This window comes from Cygnus olor, chromosome 13 (genome assembly GCF_009769625.2).
Source record: "Cygnus olor isolate bCygOlo1 chromosome 13, bCygOlo1.pri.v2, whole genome shotgun sequence".
Lineage (NCBI taxonomy): Eukaryota > Metazoa > Chordata > Aves > Anseriformes > Anatidae > Cygnus > Cygnus olor.
Genome location: NC_049181.1, coordinates 4,624,644 through 4,645,239, shown reverse-complemented (window position 1 = coordinate 4,645,239; position 20,596 = coordinate 4,624,644). Strand labels below are relative to the sequence as shown.

The window sequence follows — 20,596 nt, the reverse complement described above, 5'->3', positions numbered from 1 at the left end:
ATCATCTTCAAGATTTCTGTTTCGTAAGAAAAGTACAGATAGCTCACATTCATCTTCTCTTTAATGACTACTCCCGGTAGAATGTTTACAGCTTTTTTAACCTGTAAATCTGATGATTCTCTCAAGAGATTCATTAAAATCTTGAACTTGAATTTCTTCTCTTACAACAAACAATACTCCAGTAACACCTTCTAATAATGAAGATTTTCCAAGAGAAATTGAAAATCTGTGATTTCCCCATGGTTATACAGCTCATAAATATATTATCTATGATGGTAACTATACATACAAATTACACTGTCTTGCCTAGCAGTGATTGCAATGAAGTATCTTTTCAAAAAAAAAAATTGTGCTGATTCAGACAAGGGAAGGATCAGAACAGCTGCCAGGGTTCTGAGTCTGTGGATAGTAACTTATATTTGCATAACACTATTTTCTTGTAGTTGCACCAATGCAACAACAAACAGAATCTGTTCATATACACATGCCTCATTCAGAGCATTTAATATGAAGTTGCTACAACTGAATACTTGTAATATCTTTAGAGACAGTCTGGATTAGCATTATTCTAATGTTAAGTAGTTCACTTTATATCCAAAGCTGACCATGTTTCCTGATCATCAGTCAAGGAATAGCTTTTGCTGAATTACCACTAGTTCATTCTGGCTCATCAGGGCATCTCTTTTATTGAGATTTGTCTTATAAGATGGCCCATTCCTGAATACATGATGGAAGGTAACTGGGAAATGTTCCCAGTTGATGGTAAAAATAGAAAACCTAAATGATAAAGAATAATAGAAAACCAGTTCATCCCCTCCTCCACAGGGGAAAAAAAACAGCAAAAATGATTTTCTGCTGAGATGAATAATTATATTGACATTTTTATATTCAGTACTATCAGAGTAGATCATCTTGAAGCAAGCCTAAGTCCCATGTCTAAAATACATGCTAACAAGCAGATAGTGAATGTTGCACTTTTTTTTAATTTTTATTTGTAAACGGAATATACTTTTTCTATGGAACATTTGGCATATTTAGGAAGTTCTATGACATACTGTGCATTAGTGCTTTATTATTAAATTTCCTGTTGTTAGAAAAACAGTCCCACTGTAGGGTACTTCCTGAAAGTCAAGGAAACTTTGATTTAGCCTATTGGCCTTCCAAAGATTTTCCCATAAACCATCTGCTGTTATTTAAAATGGGGGGGGGGAGGTCATCCTCAAAATATCAATCTGAGACAATCTATGGTATAAATGCAATGCAGTCTTTTACACTCATTAAGATAAACAAATAATTAAGACACTTTCCTCAGTGTAACAGGGAACAGTCCATCATTATGTAACAACTGTGTTTACTGACCAGGCAATTACAAATAAACTGCAGACAGCAGAGATCTATCACAGTATTTTATTAACACCTAAGTATTTTTAAAGGAAGAGAAAGGATTCTTGTTCAGAAAGCAGAAACAAAATGGATAATTAAATGGTACAGCAAGAATCGTGGATAGAAAATACTAAATGAGTGCATTCAGTATTCTGCTGAGCTTTCAGTTAAAATCAGCCCAAATAAACTAACATAAACCCATGGAAGTAAATTTTAAAGGTAGATTTCAGATTTAGCATATGCACTATTATGTCCCTTTTAGACATTTAAAAAAAAAAAACATACCAATGATACCATGTAGTACAGACAGAACAGAAAATAAGTGGAAGTACCTGAAAGACAGTCTAATCTAGTTTTAACAACCAAAAAATAAAAAAGCTACTTCAGACTCAGCAGCCTTCACCACTAGTTCTCAGTGCCCAATTTTGGTTTGACTGCCTACTTTGACGAATAATTCCACGATGAAACTAAGAATAAAATGGAGGTTTTGTAAGAGTAAGGATTCTTTAAAAGGTAACTGCTTACACGGTCACATACCAAAACATTGTTATACTAGAACTACTGCCTGGAGTACAAGACAAAGAAAGACATTTAGAAAAGGCTAGCTAACAAAATTCCTTCTCTTCCCTCAGTGATACCTATTCCATTTTTGAGGTTTTAGGAAAATGCTTGCAAACATCTCTTTCACTCTCCAAACACCATAATCCTAAAATGCCATATAGCACAGCATATCTGTCTGCAGATCTGCCTTAAAAGGCATGTAAATAACAGCCTACAACATTATCATACTCAGGGAAAAAAATGGAAGGCTCTTGCAGAGTCAAGGGTATCCTTAAATATATTATGAGCTAATAAGACACAGAATCACAGGATGATTCGAGTCAGAAGGGATCTCTTAAGGTGACCTAATCCAATCTCTTTCTCTGGGTCAACCATGAAGTCTGTGCAGGTTCCTCAGGTTTTTATCCATTCTGGTCCTGAAAACCTCCCAGAATAGCGACCGCACACCCCCCCCCCAGACAACTTGTTCTGGTCTTTTTTCTTACCTCAGTGAACCCAGATCATTCATTCCATTACCGCCAGTGAGTACTATTTAGAAGCTTCAATGCAGTGAAGTACTAATATTTAAGCAGAATGAGAACACTGAACCAAACAGGTAGCTTCTAGGATGCTTTTCAACAGAAAATGGCAGGCCTTTGACCAATTTAAAAATTCAGCTTCTGATAAGAATTTTGAAGAACTTTAGCTTCATTTACAGTTGTCTTATCTTACATCTAGGGAAACTAATAAAATTTACGTCTATAAAAAACAACACCTATTCTCAACCTTATCATCTCTTCTCTTAGTATATTGTATGGATTATATGGATAAGTCCCTCTCCAGAAACTTCATTTCATGCATTTTTGTAGTGAATGTGTCAACCTCCAGACACTCTTGTAGTAAAGAGCACTAAATCATCAACATGAAGCATCAGCAGAATACTCTTCACAAATACAAACAAAATTACACTCCATCTAATGTGTCCACTCCAGAAAACCCTCAGAAAAATACAGATTAATGGGTTTGTCTTACAGCTCTGAATGTCAACTAACTTAGGTCTTGTAGTACCAAGGGAAAAGAATCAATCTCAAGTTCTCTTGCCCTCAGCTCAGATGTTTAAAGCTGAAGCTTCTGCTCTTCTACTGTTTTTCACAGAAGAATAAAATCACACAGCAAGTCTTCCTCAGAAATCAAAATAAAACTAAAAGGTGTTTCACAGATCAAAAGCAGTACTTTAAACTGTATTTAGAACAGCACTCTAGAAAGGCAGTGAACAGATGACTTGCTGAAGTGTGAGCTTGTCTTTATAACCTCAGTTCAAGGAGGTCTCCAAAATTACATCAGATAGCACACACTGAGACAGGAATAGCAAACAATGTTAAGATCCAAGTGCAAGAACAGAAATAACAGCTCTCTCCTGTTCACTAGTAGGTTCCTCTTCCTGTCCCTCACTTCTTTACTACTCCTTGAACAATAAGATCCGCAAGGATATAGCAAGCTCCTGGATTTGAGCAAAAAATCCCAATCAAGACAGAAGTAAAAGGTATGTCCTACATGGAAGAGTTAGCGGCTTTCTCATGGAATCATAGAAAAATTCAGGTTGGAAGACATGTCTGGAGATACAGTCTAGCCAAACCTGCTCAAAGTTTCTAAGTTACACTAGGCTGCTTAGCAGCCTAGTCTAGTTTCATTAGATCTGAATTTTTCCAAGGGTTCTTCTGAATATTATTTTTTTTTTTTTTTTTAGTATGCAAAAACAAAGGAGAAAGCACTTCAATACTTCTTTTGGTTTACTACCAACATTACTTTCTCTTTGAGCTTCAAATAATTCACACCTAACCAGGGATGAATTTTATTGCTAAGAAACACGGTTGAAAGCACTGGTCTAGGTTCAGGAAAACAAAAAAGAAAACTGATCTAGTGCAAATTAGCATGCATAACCCAGCCTGAAATCACACTGGCATCAAGGACAGAAGGCAACTCTTCAATTTGAAAGAACTCAATAAAACTAGGGCTCCCATCATAAAGCTGAGTAACATCTCTATAATCTGAGAAAGAAACTAGATGTTGCCAACACAGAAATAACTTGACATGTTTCTCCCCCCGAAATAGTTACAGCTGAGGTTATAAGAACTACATGAGCCAAAGTTCTATTTATTAAAAGAAAGAGGAGAAAATGACAACTGTGGTCCACAAGATGATGCCATCCTCAACCTCTTCTTATAGATCACAAAATATTCTATTAAAATTTATAATTGCCTCAGCGATCAAACAAAGAAATGTCTAAGCATGTCTAACAAGTGTTCGGCTCTTCAGCAGGTATTTTACTACCACAGTAACTTTCTGATGCCGTTTGCAAAAGCATTTGAAATTTTGACTTCACTAGAGGTTTCTTACCCTCTGCCTTCCCATTCAGACAAATTTGTAAGGTCATGGTGACGCATATTCCTTATATATACATATAACCACATGGACAGCATTTAAAGAGATGTTCAGATACAATTATCACTATGATCACCAAAGTGTCCTAAACTGTTCAGAAAGTAGTTTCTGTTGATTGTTTGATACATCCATCAACCACTGCCTTGCAGTTTGGTCAGCAGCAATGACTTATTACAGCAATGACTAAATCGACATAGATCCAATTCTCTGAAGTGACTGAATTTTTAGAATTTAGTTAATCTCACAATAGCTATACTATACCACCTGCCAGCTTCATCTAAATCACTTACTCTAATTTTTTTTCAATGATTTCTTTAAAGCTTTTTTAGTGTTTATAATACAATAAAACTTGAAGTACTGTACCTGCCAAAATGATTTACACATAATGAACTGAGACTGTAAATGTTTTTTTGCAGACTGATGTTGCACTATTTTTGATTCAGCCATGAATTTTAAATATTTATTTTTGTTAAGTATAGTGCAATGAAAATACCAACTTTATATATTAAGGGGACTCATAACAAAACCCAGCATTTTTAATCTTTTGTCAGACTTAACAGGAAAGCATTCTATTTGTTTATATTTTCCCAGTGATGTTAAACAACAATAACCAAAACCTGACACTTGCTTTAAGCTAGCAAGAGAAAAAGTACCTACAGCAAGCAGCTGCTGAACAAATTGTGTAATACAAGAAAATAAGCAGTCCCGCATAGCAGTAATATGTCGTTAATAAAGGTTTATTGGTAATTTTAAAATAACCTACATTGTTATTCAGAAGAACACTGCTCAAACACAAAATTGGAACCAAATTCAATTCATTTTGTCATAAACTTCTTAGTGAATTTGAGCTGTGTAACACAATACAATCACAAAAACACTGTCTTATTGCAACAAATTTACAAGCACATTTACCTTTTTCTCCAACTTAAGACAATAAAAATGATTTCAGGTTTAGTCCACCCTATATAGACTATAATAAATAAAAATATACAATTTGAGCTATTGTAAATTTATACAAGTTTCTGTCAGTTCTTTCTCTTTTTACTAAATCAACCCCTCCTCCTGTGTTTTAACTTCTGTTTATTGTCTCAGTTAGACAACCTGGATTTTAAAGTTCTGACAAGCAAAAAGTAAAAGCGATCTCTCTTTTTGACTGAAATACATGCTTAGAGTGATCATCTTAAAATATAACCAGGACTTTTTCCAGTGCTGGATGTTCAACTTAGTAACAGTGAATGAGGGTGAATCTTCTGCTATCACACCTCTTTCCATCACTCATGGAAATGTTAGGAGAAGCAATACACACAAAGAAACTAAACTAAATCCAACCTCATTTCAAATGATGGTCTAATACAAATGCACTTCCACGTCCAAAACTGTGAAATAAATTTCCTAATGGATGGAAGCAAAAGAAAAAAGGTACAGAAGCGTTTGGAACTGTTTCCGTTTAGGCAGAATCACCTCAGGTACTCTATGAACTTGATTCTGAAGACTCTATTCAACTTTAACGCAACTTCAAAGGCTGGTCAATGCTTAAACTTCTCTGTTTGACGAGCCACGAAATACAGAATGTGAAAGGTAACAGGTCCCAACCTAACAAATCGTGATGCCACATAGTCTTAATAAAAGAGATTCATTCCTATCACAGCTTTTCTAATTCTTCTGCTCCCCCTTTTCTTCTCTGTAGAAGTATTTTAAATCTACTTGAATAGAACAGAAAGAGTAAAAAGGACAATCATCCATTTTAAAAGTTTATTCTGTGCAACTTTGGTGAAGACTGCAAAGGTTTAACTTATGTGCATAGTTTGCTTTTAATTTTTTGGTAGAATTATTGCATTTGAGTTACACCATATTTTAAATACCTGCTGCTGACTAGTTTTAATACCCTTAATGCTGAAGAAATGCAAGAAAACATGAATGAGGTACAAGCAATGAGTGGACATCACGTAAATACAATTTTCTTTCTTTTCAGGGGCTGGAGAAGAAAGCAAGAATTTTTAAACTCTTTCATTAAAACATTCAAAAACAAACAACACCCAAACTCTTTTGAGAGTCATTTGTATTTAGTCACCAAGAACATCTCTTCCTTGAGCACACAGGGTTCAGATTGTTCAGTGATGCTCAGATGTCTCAGTACTGACACAGAAGTACAGATGGAAGATATTACTGGTTCATTTCTCATTGTAAGACCATGGATGCTTGACACATCATAACCTCATTCCCCAGTTAAGAAAACAACAGTTTGACTACACACTAGTAACACATTTCTTTGACAAAGACTATTAATGTCTTTGCTTTCTGACTCACGTGCACTTGCTTGAAGTGGTCATCTTTTTTCCCTGATATGCCAAACATCTTTTGTACGTTATTTATTTTTCCCTCTCCTTTGTTTGTTGAAACACGTTGAGTTATAAACTCATCTCAAACATACTTTGTATTATGCTTTAAGAGTACCTTCAGAGCAGTTCTTTAAAATGTTTTTCTTTGAACATGTAGATAAAGCTAAACTCTTAAAGATATAAACTGATAACTGTGCACACTGTCACACACACAAAAAAGAAACTGATAGGCCATGATTCTGCAGCCTTTTTAGAGGTATTTTAAAGACAAGTTGTGTTAAGAAAGCGTGGTTTACAGTGTTCTCCTAGACGTATAGTCTTTTCAAGGGGCATATATATGAAGAATGTGAGAATTCGGTAAGAGCATGCAAATACCAAGAATGTTATATGTAGTTCTGTTCTGAAGTCATCAGTACTCTAGATTATATACAAATTAAATACACTTATTTCCAGTACCTAAAGACTCCTCTGTAACTTTCACTCCTCAGATTTAACTAATAATTGTTCAACTGCACGTGATTTTTCCTCCTCAAGTTTACAATAGAAACACAGAAGATAAAGCAGCAATATCTGATAATTTAACTTCTATTTGGCCAGAGGAAAAGGCCATTCTCAGTTGGCTTGTAAAATCATCAAAAACTAACTAGAACACAAAATGTTTCGTTTACTTTTTCTCCAGTTTTCTTTAAAGAGTCATGAAATTACACATCTCCTGAACATTAATTTTAAAAAGAATAATTCTTTTTATAATAATGATTCCTTTTTTTGTATATAATGATAATTCCTTTTTAACAATAATACTTCTGCATATATACAAGCACTTAACTAACCTCCTGTAGCAGAATTCAGATAACAGAAAACTAACTTGAAGCCCTTAGTAGATGTCCATTCATTCTGGTAAAGTCTCACATGCAGACAAGGCAGAAGATGGACAGAAGATGAATTTTATGCATTTCATTACCAATTTTCATCCCCAGAATTATTACTTTGCTGTTGTAAATTAAGATCTGGAACACAAGGTGCATTGCAACATACATCTTCTAAGGGTCAATTAAATGAGTGACAAAATAAAGCCATTACTCCCTTTAATGGTAGCTTTAGTTTCATGACTTACATCTTGTGTACATTTACAAATTACTTGCGGCAACTATAATTTGGACAAGCTGTTACAGCAAGCTTCAGGTTCCAAATTACTTGAGTCCAGCACTATATACGCATGTTGCACTTCGTACTACATCATGATTTAATGGTGAAGTTCCTCTGCACTTTTTCTACTAAGATTTCGGGAATGCTATGACACATGCTTCCCCTGTTTAACATCGACAAGTGTAATACTTCTGTCGTAAACATCTTAAGTGTCTGATTAACATCTCCTTCCCATTTGTGAATCCAGCCTGCCCCATGACACATGCTTCTTATTGAAGCTACCCTCCCTTGCAGGAAGAAAAAAAAAAAAACCAACCCTACCACATACCCAAGCAAAACCAGCTATTAAAGTGACCTGTATGCCTGCCAGGACACATGGTTTCATAATTGTTTGTCAAGAGACAGGAAGAAATGTATTTATATAATTACAGAAGTAATTACAAATCCTGCACAATTGACTAAACAAGAGTTTAAACTATGACTTCCACTAGCAGAAATAAAACTCATTTCCTTCTCAAAGTCAGGAAACCTCCCTTCTTAGGAGGAATATCAAAAGAGATGACCATCTAATGAAATCTGCTACAGACTAAAGGTAGGCAGGTGCCTTTGTTTATTTATTTATTTTGGTATTTTAAGTTTTTCCCTACTCTGCATTTTAATGGAACCTGTATTTCTGTCATCCCCCAAATAATTTCCATTTTTGTTCTGGTGGGCAACTACGCATGTTATGTGCCAGAAACAAGACTGTGTGGCTTTCCAGGTATCATGATCATAGATCCAGCAGATCATAGCCTTCCATACATACACATGTTAATTTAACAAGCTAGCACAAAGCAGTAACTATGATGGTGTAAGTAGCTGGTTAAATGAAATACTCTGTGCCTAAAGCACTGCAAAGTTTTACATGGATTTTTTTCTATTTAGTATGTATTTCCTGCTACTTTGGTAGACAGCATAAAGCTCATGCAATTACTAATTAAATTCTTACAAAAATAATAAAACCATGTCCTTAAGGATGCAATGTAAACACTGCAAACTACATCACCAGTGACATCTTATTTCTAGACCAGCTCAGAGGAAGAAAATCATTCCCTAAACAGCCATGTCAAATCAAAGCAGTATTCAACACAAAACATTCCCCTGGCAGGTAACCGAAACAGGCTAAGTTTCTTAGCACAGCTCAAGTTTCTTAGGCGTATTTAACCCCAGAGTGATGGGTTTTAAATTCAGTGGCCCACCTCCGCTTACATTTTCACTACTGAAATCCGAAGTCTGCAATAATTTGTGTTCATTTGTCTCTCTGAGAACATATTTAGCTCTCTGCTGATCAGGTTAGTTATGTCCGCTTGCAACGAAATAATCCTTGTGGAGTACGTCATAACTTACCTGAGGGAAAACAACAGTAATTTAAACAGAACTTCCCCTGAAAAGTTAGTAAAGCACTTGCTGCTTAACAGCCTAAATTCTGCCACCCTTGCAAGCAAGAATCCTATACAGCAACACCTTCGATACCATATTAACGTTTGACTTCTAAGCAAGTGGCAGAAGTTAAAGTTTGTTATGTTTTGTAATGCAAGAAGCAATTATTCAAGGCACTGTTCCAACAGAAATGTTTTCACAGCCTGCAAGAAGCTTTGACTCAGATTCTGTTGGATCAAGAAGACTAAGTCTTACGTTATCTATGGGAGAACATTTATTTTCTAAGTGTACCTGAAACGCAGCAATATTCAGCAGGATATTAGAAGCAATGATACAGGCAGGACTTCAAATAAAAAGAATGTTTAATTATGACACAACTTCAGAAAACCCTTTACAGTTTCTTATTTACTGTCAGAACTACCACGATTTGATTGTATCTACAGATTACATTCCATGCTCTTTTAGAGCTATATTCTGTTTTTTATATTAACTTCCACTGGACTTTCATGAAACTTCCCCTGCAAGTGGGGTAAGTTTTTTCTTTCCATTCAAATCTGAAATCTTACTGAACAATTACAGAAAAACAGTATTTGTTGCCTCGATTTAGACACAAGAGTTTTGTTCTAAAAAGTTTTTTGAAAAATTTATATATGTAACCATTCACTTCCACCAGATAAAATAAACGGTATTATTATCACTCAAAAATGTATTTTCCACGTATTTGACTATTGCTCACAATACAACACCTCAAAGAAAATTTTAAGGACAGTTTAAACTCTTCTTACAGTGGAGCTTTTTTTTTTTTTTTTTTAAATATGCAAAGCTATAGGAGTTTTTATGCTTCCTGGCAAGTCACTCCACTAACGCAGAGGCTGTAATTGAAAAAGACTGTCTTTTAAACCTATTTTCCTTATTTTACCATTGGATAATGAGAATGGGAGTCTCCCCACAGATCTTAAGGGATAATCAAATTCCCATTTCCACCCTAAATTTCCTGCTTCATATTACTTGCCTTTATATATGCAGGGAGCATGAATTTTCACAAGAGGAAGAAAGATACGGTCACCACTACTTCACCATGCTGAAGACAAACTGCTATAAATTCCCTCTCAGTGATCTCACTGCAGAAAGAGGTAACAGGGACAGCAGACTATTAATCTCCCTTATCAATTTTTAAGTGATAAAAATTTTTCATTCAAACAACACCATTTATTCCATCCACCCCAACACACTAGGACTACAGCAAGCTGTATCTGGAACCTGCCCACCGACCACGGGTACTACGCAGAACACAGGACTGTAGCACTGAATCCACGTGTATTTTCAGTCTGTCACTTCTAACCCAAAATACACATGAAGAGGTTATAAACATTCACCTACTTTGTCTGCAGAGATGAAGCAACTACTCCACTGCTGGAAGATGACCAACTAATTAAGACAGGCAATTGTAAAAGGTTTTGGGATGCTCTGGAAGAAAGGGGGCTCCATGTAAGTGTAAGCTGACCGTTAGTACCACTCCCTGCACCTGTGATGGAAGGGCATGATTTCTGCAGTGGTGATCTTCGGTGAACCACTTGGTAAGCACACTTCAGCACCAGCATCCCCCAAATCCTTTTATCACCTGTGTCACACAATCAATGTTAATCAAAACCATCTTGTCCTTTTTAGCTTATTGAAAGCGTAACTTGACAGACTAACACAAGGGGTTTGGAGTTGTGTTTTGTTCTAACTTCTCACAAGAAATAACTGGAATAATGCCAAAGGCATCAGTTCTAATACAACCTCAGACTGAACCAGTAAACTGAGATCTAACTAATTCCTGTTTTGAGCCAGTGCCATCCTACTTGAAAAACCCTGCTGCCTGCTTAGTGATCGCAGACCCCTTTAAAATCCAGGTATAAACACCCACCTGGCTCTACAGGGCTTCTAGATCTGAGAGGAATTCTTTTTTTTCCTTTTCATCTCCACCTTTTTCAGGCAGGGCATTACTTTCTACCAAGCTTTCTATAAATTCAACTTAACAGTGCTACGTTAGCAAATGCCAGTTGTTATTGTACTTCATAGCTTAGGATATCTACTTTTTTTTTTTTTAAACTATATGAATGTGTCTAACTTGAGCTTAGAGCCTGTCTTTAAATGTTAAATTACTAAACAAATGGGTGTTTTAATGGAAAGACTGACATAATTCTTAACTATGGGAGTGTGAATGGCTCCAGTATACGATTACACAAGTCCACGTAGAATACAAATGCAATACAGGACCACAGGTTCAGATCTTTGATCTCCTTTTTTGCAGAGGCTGTGATGTATAAAGCCAATTCCACTGAGCAGACAGTACTACACTGAATATAAATTATCCTTTAACTATAGCAAGGCTCACACTTGAAGAAACGCTGCAAGGATGAACAATGCAGCCATGAAGCAGTGAAGAGTTCTTCTGTAAAAATATACAGACCCCGATCTGCATGGATAACCACGTTCTCAAAAGACATTTTTTCCTCAGCTGTGACTTGGTAAAAATTAGAGTCACATCTGGAACATTCGTACAAAGTAAAATTAATCAATGAATTAATGAATTATTCTCATTAAGAAATGAGCTAGGAATACTTGCTTTATTTTCCAGATTAAGCATCATTCCCCTCAGCAGCCTAACAGTTGGTCTTGAAATGTAGATACCAACAGTCTCATCTGAACATGGCTTGATATTTAAGCACATCTTCTCCACGTATCTCTTTGGAAGAAGAACCTTCTGCCTATTGAGCTAACACGAAGCTCCCTGGAGTATAGCCATGAATATTCTAAACCCATCTCTTACACACCATTCACAAGTCTCCTTTTGCCAAAACAAAATGCTTAAGAGGAATTCAATACATTTAAGCTGCTCTTCTTCATTTTATTTCATTATTTTAAATAAATAAATTCTATCTCAACTTTTTTTTTTACTCTAAATATACAGCACAAGAGACACTCAACAGTGGAGCCACTAGCTCTGATTTTGCAGACAACTCAAATAGGAAAACAAATTACTTGTGAAAACCTCAGATATTTTGCTCTGTTCTACATAATTTTTATCATTAACCTGCTCTTTGCAGTTACACAGAGATACCGATGAGTATCCTTACAGTATCCTTATCTCTTTTGTTTATTTAAGTTATAATTTAGGTGGTTCTAAGAAATGGTTCTTTCCCAGTTCATGATGTTTAGTTGTGCAACAACTTTCTCTGTGTACGTGAAAACAGCAGTAAATAAATAAGTAACTTTTCTCCTATCTTACCTCCTTTGACCTATGCAACCTGACAGATCAACGCTACTTCCACCGCTGACAAGAGAAAAGTCAAAATTTATCTTTGGCTTAATCTTTCTGTTCTCTTTGGGTTTCCTTGGTTTCCTTTCAATAAGGCTTGAAGAAGGTGCTCTTTGTGGCTCAGTTTTCTATGTCAGAATAAAATTCAGCAAAAAAAGAAGGCAAGGGTAAGTTGATATTATCTACTGTCCTCAGCTCTGCTTTGGTTCAGTAAACTTGAACATCTTCTCCCCTCCTTTGCCAATTGAGATAAGCAGCAACAATTACTCAAAATGCATTATCAACTCAAGCTCAGAAAGACAAGATCAGACGAGTCGAGTCCCTCTCTCTCAAGCTTACAGTTTCTTTTAATATCCGAAGGGGCAAATAAGTCCCCGTTTGCCTCCTGTCAGATAACTCGGAGCTACTTCTTAAAGGCAACTATGTCAAGGTTGCAAAAGGAAAATGAGATAAATCCTCTGCTTTCCAGATCGCCTACAAGGTTTCTGCTCATAACCAGCAGGCTGTAGGCTTTGTGCCATTATGTCAAAAGTCATAAATGAAGCATCCTTCCCCAAATGCTAAATAATATTTTATCCTTGCCTTTCTGTGGTCTCCATAGCTGAAACCAAGTATTCATTGGACATCACTGCAGTGCCTCTCTAACCGATTCTAACTGCATCCGGAGCTCGAGTAAATTAAAATATTTCAGCTTGATCTGTATTTTATCCCATTCCAGTACTCCACATATACAGCAACTTTAAGCTTACAGATACCTCTCCATGGTTTAAGGAAATCCTTCAATCAGAGAACTTCATTTACAATCCAGCATAGTTTCTGCTCTCCCATCTCCCCACAGCAGCTAGGCATTTTGATGCAATCCTCATTTAATGCAATCTCCATTACAGGATTATGATCACATCAATAAAATGCTCCATATGGTTTTTTTTTTTTTCCTCCTTTTCCCCATCGCTCTCCCTCTCTCATTAACACCAGGCGCTCTATCTGGGGGGAAAATAAAAAAAATAAAATTTAAAAAAAGCAACCGAAAAAAACCAAAAACCCGACACCCCAGCAAATCAAACAGGACGCCGGGATGCTCTGGGGAGGCGGTGGGGGGTACACATCCAACAAAACGTAACAGCCTGTGCCAGCCGCCGTCAGAGGCAGACCGCGGGTCTCCCCGTTCCTGAGCCGTGCAAGTTGGCTCCCCGCCGTCGCTGCGAGCAGAGACCGTCAGCGTTATGGTAGCGGAGCAGCAACAAACACACATTTGCAATCGCCTGTGCGCTCCATGTGCTTTCCAGGGGAGCAGACTTGCATTTCACTTGGCCGGCTCCGTGCCATTCACGCCGCTCCGGAGGCACCGCCGATGCCCTGCTGAAGAGGGGGGTGGGGGGCGACGGACAGAAGGTACAACACAAAAGGGTGCGAAAACCCCTCTGCCGCCCCTGCTTACCTTCAGTGCCGTGCGCGCCGAGGCCGTCCCTCCAGCCGGGCTGCTGCGGAGGCTGCCCCGCCGCACGGGCTGCTCGCTCCCCAGCGCGGCGGCTCCTGCCCGGCAGCGGCCGCAGGCGGCTCCCGCATAGGGAGCGAGGCCGAAAGAGAAAGGGGAAGGAGGAGCGGGAGAAAAAAAAAAAAAAAAGGAAAAAAAAATAAGGGGGGGTTCCTAACTTTTAGGTAAGCCTGAGTTTGTTTTATTTCTGTTGGGTTTTGTTGCCCATTGGCTTGCGCAGCCGGCGGGAGGCAGGGACGGCGGTGGCGGCCCCGCACGGGTCCGCAGGGGTCCGGCCGCCCGCCCAAGTTGCGCGGGGAGGCTCGGCCCGGCCGCGCAGACCGGCGGAGCCCCGAGGGCAGCGGGCAGCCGCCTCCCGCCCGCGGGGAAGCCGCCGGTGCCGGTGCCGCCGCCGGGCTCTCCCCTCCCCGCCGGGGCTGGCTGCGGGCGCGGCGGCCCTGGGGGGCGCGGGCAGCGCTGCCGGCGGCGCCCCGAGCCCGCCCTGTCCCGGCGGCGGCGACTCCGGCTCCTCCGGCTCCGGCTCCGCCTGGGCTCTGCCGCGGCCGCCCGCGCCCCGCGCCGCCGCTGCCGGCCGGCCCGCCCCGCCGCTGACATCACCGCCACGGGGCGGGGCGGCGCCGGGCCCGGCCGGGCGCCCCCTCCCGCAGGATCCCCCCGGAGCCGCCGCTCCGCCGCCTCGCCAGGGGGCGGCCCCTGCGGGGCCAGGGCCGGGGCGCCCCCCCCCCCCCCCGGCCAGGCCGGGGGCCTCCGGAGGCCCCCGAGGCTCCGCGGGGCTCCGCAGCCGCCGCCGCGCCTCGGGGCTGGGGCCCGGCCCTGGGCCGGGGGCTGCGTGGGGCAGAGCGGCCGGTGAGGAGCGGCCGTGCGGAAACCCGCTCCGAGGGAGAGCTCGGCGTCCGCGCCGGTGTTAGTGACCGGGGGACCTCGAGTTACTGGCAGCGCTTCGCCAGATGCCTGCAGTAGGCACTTCTTAGTGAACGCGGTAATTACTGGTAAATAGCGTTTTCGCTATGCTCTGCTCTTGGGTGCGGAGGCAGTTTTAGGCGCTGTTCTGGTGAACGAGAGAACTTGCACTTAACCCCAAGAGCCTAATCTTTTGCATGTGGCCTTTAAAAATAGTTTGGAAATGGATGTGAAAGCCTTGATTTACCTTCTCCGCTATAGAAGGATGTAGGTAATGTCTCACTTTTATAGCTAAATATAGTTTAAACACCACAAACCCTCTCCCTACGTACCTTTTTCAGAGAGAGAGAGAGTTCTAAAAACACCTTGTAAAAATCCCCGGTCATTCAGTGAACTGCCTCCATTTTTACCTGTTAACTCATATATTCAATGAGAGGCTTTGAACATGGACCAGAATGAACAATTGCATGGCCATTAACCATGCTAAAGTACCACAGACCAGATGTAATTCCTTTTCTTCTAGGTTACATTTCCACGTTGTATTTCAGTTGCCCGAGTTTGACCAATCGCCCATTGTATTTTACTATGTTGGGTACTAAATTCTAGGAATTTAGTGAAATAAGTTGTCACTTCGTTTTTCCTGGTCCCATATATATCCGTGCAGCAGAGGTGCCTCATGCACAAACAGAACATTACCCACAAAGAGGGTTCGTGTCCCAGCCGCAGTGCAGCACAAAGCTGAGGAGGAGAAGGCCACAACTCTAATACACTTATTTATCAACATATTTTTTTTAATAAAATGTGAAATAAAGCATACATAAGCAACAAAGGGACGAAATACAAAAGCAGCATGCAGTTTGGTTTACGTCGTGTTGATGGCACACAGATTAAGACTGGCTGCCAATCCTTTTCATACCTGTTTCGCTGAGCTGTCGTGACAAGGGATTTCTACAACAGCCAAGTCCATGAGAGGCATATTCCAACAGACAACAGTTTTGCACCTAAAAAGAGGCAAATGATAGTATTTGGGCACTTGTCCTCCTTGCCTTCGATTAAATTAAAATTAAGATTATTACTTGGAAAAAAAAATAAAAAAAAATCCTGAAAGATATTTGAATATTACTGGGAGCCGTACAGACCTACGTGCCAGTTTGTCCTGCGTGAGAGCGATCGAGCCCACCAGCACCAGCCACTGCAGCACGGACAGCTATCAGCACGTCCTGCTCTTCAGAGTGGTGGCTAGGGATGAGCTGGGATGGATCCAGCGGTTCTGTTTGAACTATATTTGAAATGCACAGCCAAAAGTGAATATTGTCATTTCCCTTGCCAAAAAAAAAGAAAAAAAAAAAAAGTTTGAGAAGTTGGTGGCTTATTTAACTGATCTGAGAGGCAAACTGGTGCCCTCCAAAAGGGCAAAACCCCTTCACAAATCAAACCAGGAATGTCATAAAAATGAAGGGTCAGAGTAGGATTAACTATGTTCATGTAGCAAATACATCACTTTACTAAGAACAAAAAATATTTTTTCATATCAGAAAGTATTGCTGCTACCCTTGGTGCAGATCAAGGTCTAAATCCTGAAATTGTTTGTTACTCTAAGCACATGAAGAGGCCCCACAGGAACTATTCACATGTGAAAAGAGCTAGGACCAGAGCCAAAGTTTTGCATACTGTGAAGGTCAAGCTTGCTTCCTTTCTAAGCCTTCCACTTTAGAGAAAAACTATCCGAAATATGGTTTCCATACAGTAACTTCAGCTGATTCTTGTCTCCCTCTTGCTGGGCTGGATGCTGCATGTGCTGTGGCTGAGTTTGAGCAATTTATGTAACACCAGGTCCCTGCTACTTTGGCGCCGGCTGCCTTGCAGGCGGCTGCCTCGCGGAAGAGGGGAGCTCTCCCCGCCTTTCCCCGATTGCTATTTCTATGGCTTCTCTTCCTCCAGACAGTGCCTTTTTGTAAACTGCTGAAAACAAAAGGAGAAAAGTCTCATAGATCTTATACAGCTACTGGCTTTAGAGTTGTTACGGAATAACCTCTTAAAAATGCACTGGCTATAGGACGAATTCTCAGCATTTTTGCAAAGGTCATACAGAATATATTGCTTGAGCAGCCTTACTTTGGTCACCCAGATAAGTCATGGAGAGGCCACTGCAGATGACAGTCTCCAAGAAAGATTGTAATTCACTTTTATGTCTCCATGCAAGAAAATAAGAGACACAAGCCTTCCCTTGGCTATTGGGAAGGGGGTGGGTGTGGAGACTGGTGTAGGGAACGAAAAGGAGCTACTTTTACATGAGTGACAGATAAGGTTGGAGGTCTTTTTCTGCTGAAGGCCTTGTGTGGTTTTGCTTTGTTTCTCTTTTTCTTGTCACACCAACAGAAGAACTCAAAAAACAAATTGTAACTACGTTTTACTACATCTTTTAATATGATTTTGCCTCAATCCCAAGTTATTCTCCATATACTTATTTGAACAATAGTTTCCTTCTCTTCTTTTTCCCTCATCCCCATTTACTGAAAATGTAAAACAAATCTCACTTGGGATCCTGGAGCACTAGCACTGTTTTTACTCCTGCTTTTCGATAATGGATATTCCCTCTCTTTTCCTTCTGTAGCAGCAATATTTATCTAGGTTGCACCGTGCTTCCTAACTGCCAGCTGATACTGTATCTGGACTTCACATTGAATACAGTGGTTCTTTTAGACTCCCCTCCTTTGCAGTGATCTGTAATTTTAAATGGCTGAACAACTTTTCTAAAATATTTGTAGGAATACTTTTTTTTGCCAAGAAAATGACAAATCACCTTTTTTTTTCCACCCAGATTCATAAATGTCTGAAATGCAAGCTAGTTGAAAACCTAGTTTCAGAGCAGTTAGAGCATATCTGCTATAAAACATTCTGCTGCAATCGTGGTTTTACGCCACTGGAAATATTGCTAGCCGTGATCATATGCATACAGTATTAATTAGAAACAGCAGACCTACAAACCTACAGCCGCAACTCTAGATGGACAATTGTCATGTGACAAAATGGTACCTATTCCTTTCATTCCAAGAGAGGAGACATTACACCCCGATTGATAATATGCAGGAAGTTCAGACTGTATTATTTTGAGTAGGGTTACTATTTCTAAGTACATGCCTTTTTGAGCGAGAGCCAGGCACCAGAGGCGGCTGCTGTCTTGCAGGGCTGTTGCCAGAATGATTACAGTATGGACCTTTAGAAGTCCAGTCCCCAACAGCAGGAGGTAGAACATACTAACTTTATTATCTCAGTTGTCAAGTGACAATGGTTTTTAAATGTCTTGAATAATGTATAGAATACCTTGATTTTTATCCTGAACGTTTTGAGAGTTCACGCGCCCATACCAAAAGGGCATGCCTTTGGAGTGGGAGCGTGGGCCAAGAGCCTGGAAAGATTTTGAAGGAGCTGGGCACACGGGCAGCGGCTCCCCACGCCTGCTGGCCAGGAGCTACGGCACTGCCAGCACAGGGGCTGTTTGAAGCTGACTTAAGACAAGAATCAGACCAAGTCTTTAGCTCAGGAATTCCCGGATACCTTTTGTATAATAAATATTTGTTTTGTGTCCTTGATAACAAGAAATTATTTTAGGAATATAATATTGCTGAAACTGATCGTTTAAATTAACTTTATAAACTTTACAAGTGTTAGTCTGTGCTGTTCTCTCCATCTTTAAGGGTGTTTGGGGATTTATGTCTTGCAAAATAGAAACAGACTAGGAAAACTGAAATATATTGTGTCTTTTGCTGTACTTTACAGCACAGCTTGTGTTTAAGAAGCAGTCTAGACATGTAAAATGCTAGAATAAACAATATTTTTTTCATTATTTTAAATTAGCTTGTACTGGAAAGCTATAAATTTCAGAATCATGCACACTAACAGGATTGCATATCTATTCATATATTCAAAACAAAAAATACTAAAAGGCTATTCTGTTACCTGCTGTTATAAATATAAGTTCCCTTAGGAGTTAATGCACTTACAAGTGATTTCCTATTAAAGAAATCAAAAACCAACCAAACCAAAAACAACAACAACAAAAAACTTACTTTATTTCCAAATAACTTCATGGTATTTTACTTGGGATTATGAAAAGTCACTTCGTGGGTGGTTCTTTTTTCCTTATTTTAGTGGCTTGTTTAACCATTTTAACATATAAACATCATTAAATACTATTTAATATTCATTATAGGGCTTCAAATATTGGTTGGTCTTAAATAAATATTTTTTCTTTACTCTCCTTTCAGCTGAATTGTGTATGCAATTACAGAATAATCATCTGGAGTCCTGATTGAGATTTTGAATTTATGACCACGAGTACAGAAATTAGCTGTTTATTGTGGAGGGCAGCAATGGAAGAAGCCGATGGACCTGTCTCCCTGTGCCTCGCAGGGAACCAGTGAAGCAGGTCACACCTACCCGTAACTGCTCCTGTGGCTTCTGGACAGAGAGGCAGTTCTATGACACCAAAACCACCCATCAAGAGAGACAGTTTTACGATGCTACGGAGACAAACTTTGAACGTAAACTGAAAATTTCAGTTGCACTTTTTAGAAAGTATTCTTGATTCAGCTGTCACATCAATTATAAAACATTAATTACTTACCCTTAGCTAGTAACAAAGATGAAGAGAAGCCCCACCATCGTGACAGGAGAGTTTTGTAAGACTGTAAGGAAAGGATTGTCAAGAGTGTTTCAAACGCCCTGGCCATTTTCATCCGACAAGCAATGGGATAAATGCAGCGCCCTCCTTTGCTCCTTCTAGGGGTTCTAACGCCTTTCTGCCTCACCTGTAGCTGCAGAACAAGCGTTGGGTAAATCAGGCACTAATCTGGATCTGGGAAGACCCATTTTTCCTCCAAGGTACTCTCCTCAACCTGACATTTGTCAAGTTGTTTAATTTCTGTGCCTGTCAGATCCTTATTAAATTTGAAAAGTAATAATTCTCTAATAGATATATTTTAAATGTTGCACAAATTATGTTTGAATAAAAATATCATCGGCGTAATGCTTGATATAGCTCAAACTTTTCACATTCAAAAATGCCATTGATTTCATGTGTACCTTACATGCCTAGTGTGCTGGATTTATTTGTATTGTCTTGCTGAGGGAGCAAAGGCCTGTTAAAATAAAATGCTTTTAAATCTTTATCAGACCTGGATTTCTTAAAGTATTAAGTACGTTGTATTTCACAAAAGGGAAAAGCATTTCTTTTTAGCAAGAGGATTTTGTTAGTCCATATAATATTGAAGAGAGTTCCTTTCCAAAAATTAGATTTCTGAAATTTCCTTGAAGTACATACATTCAGGAGACTAAAGACCTCATCTAAATCAAATTGCATTCTGTACTAGGCCCAGTGTGCACTCAGATGTTCCAGTTTTTTAATGTTTTATTTATTTTTATTTTATTTTATTTTGCTGACTGAAATTAGCATGTGTGGAATACCAAGATTATGAGGATAAGCTGTCTTCTTTTCTTCAGGATAGTAAATAAACAAAAGGGGTTTTTTTTGAAGTGGTGCACTAGGAACTGCTTCAGATGGGACTCACTGCTTCTGTCTTAGAGTCAGGACAAAACTGAGAAATAAGGCTCACAGCCCTTTTTAGA

At 39.4% G+C, this 20,596-nt stretch overlaps 1 protein-coding gene and 1 long non-coding RNA gene across 15 annotated transcripts in view; one reads left to right on the top strand and one right to left on the bottom strand.

The window, feature by feature from the left end:
• PCDH11X (protocadherin 11 X-linked) overlaps positions 1-14,396 on the bottom strand; it is a 488,057-nt gene extending 473,661 nt beyond the window's left edge. For 4 of the 10 annotated variants that reach the window (XM_040572070.1, XM_040572072.1, XM_040572073.1 and 1 more), the window contains exon 1: positions 14,012-14,394. The gene's annotated coding sequence lies outside the window, so the exon portion shown is untranslated. Of the gene's footprint in view, positions 1-12,543; positions 13,558-14,011 lie in introns of all 10 variants that reach the window. The other 6 variants (XM_040572064.1, XM_040572068.1, XM_040572066.1 and 3 more) reach the window with 5 other exon arrangements.
• Positions 1-20,323, top strand: part of LOC121077154 — a 49,415-nt gene extending 29,092 nt beyond the window's left edge. The window contains exons 3-4 of one of the 5 annotated variants that reach the window (XR_005823923.1): positions 5,817-5,943; positions 6,338-6,364. This is a non-coding gene — a long non-coding RNA (uncharacterized LOC121077154). The other 4 variants (XR_005823922.1, XR_005823924.1, XR_005823920.1 and 1 more) reach the window with 4 other exon arrangements.
• The last annotated feature ends 273 nt before the right edge of the window (positions 20,324-20,596 follow it).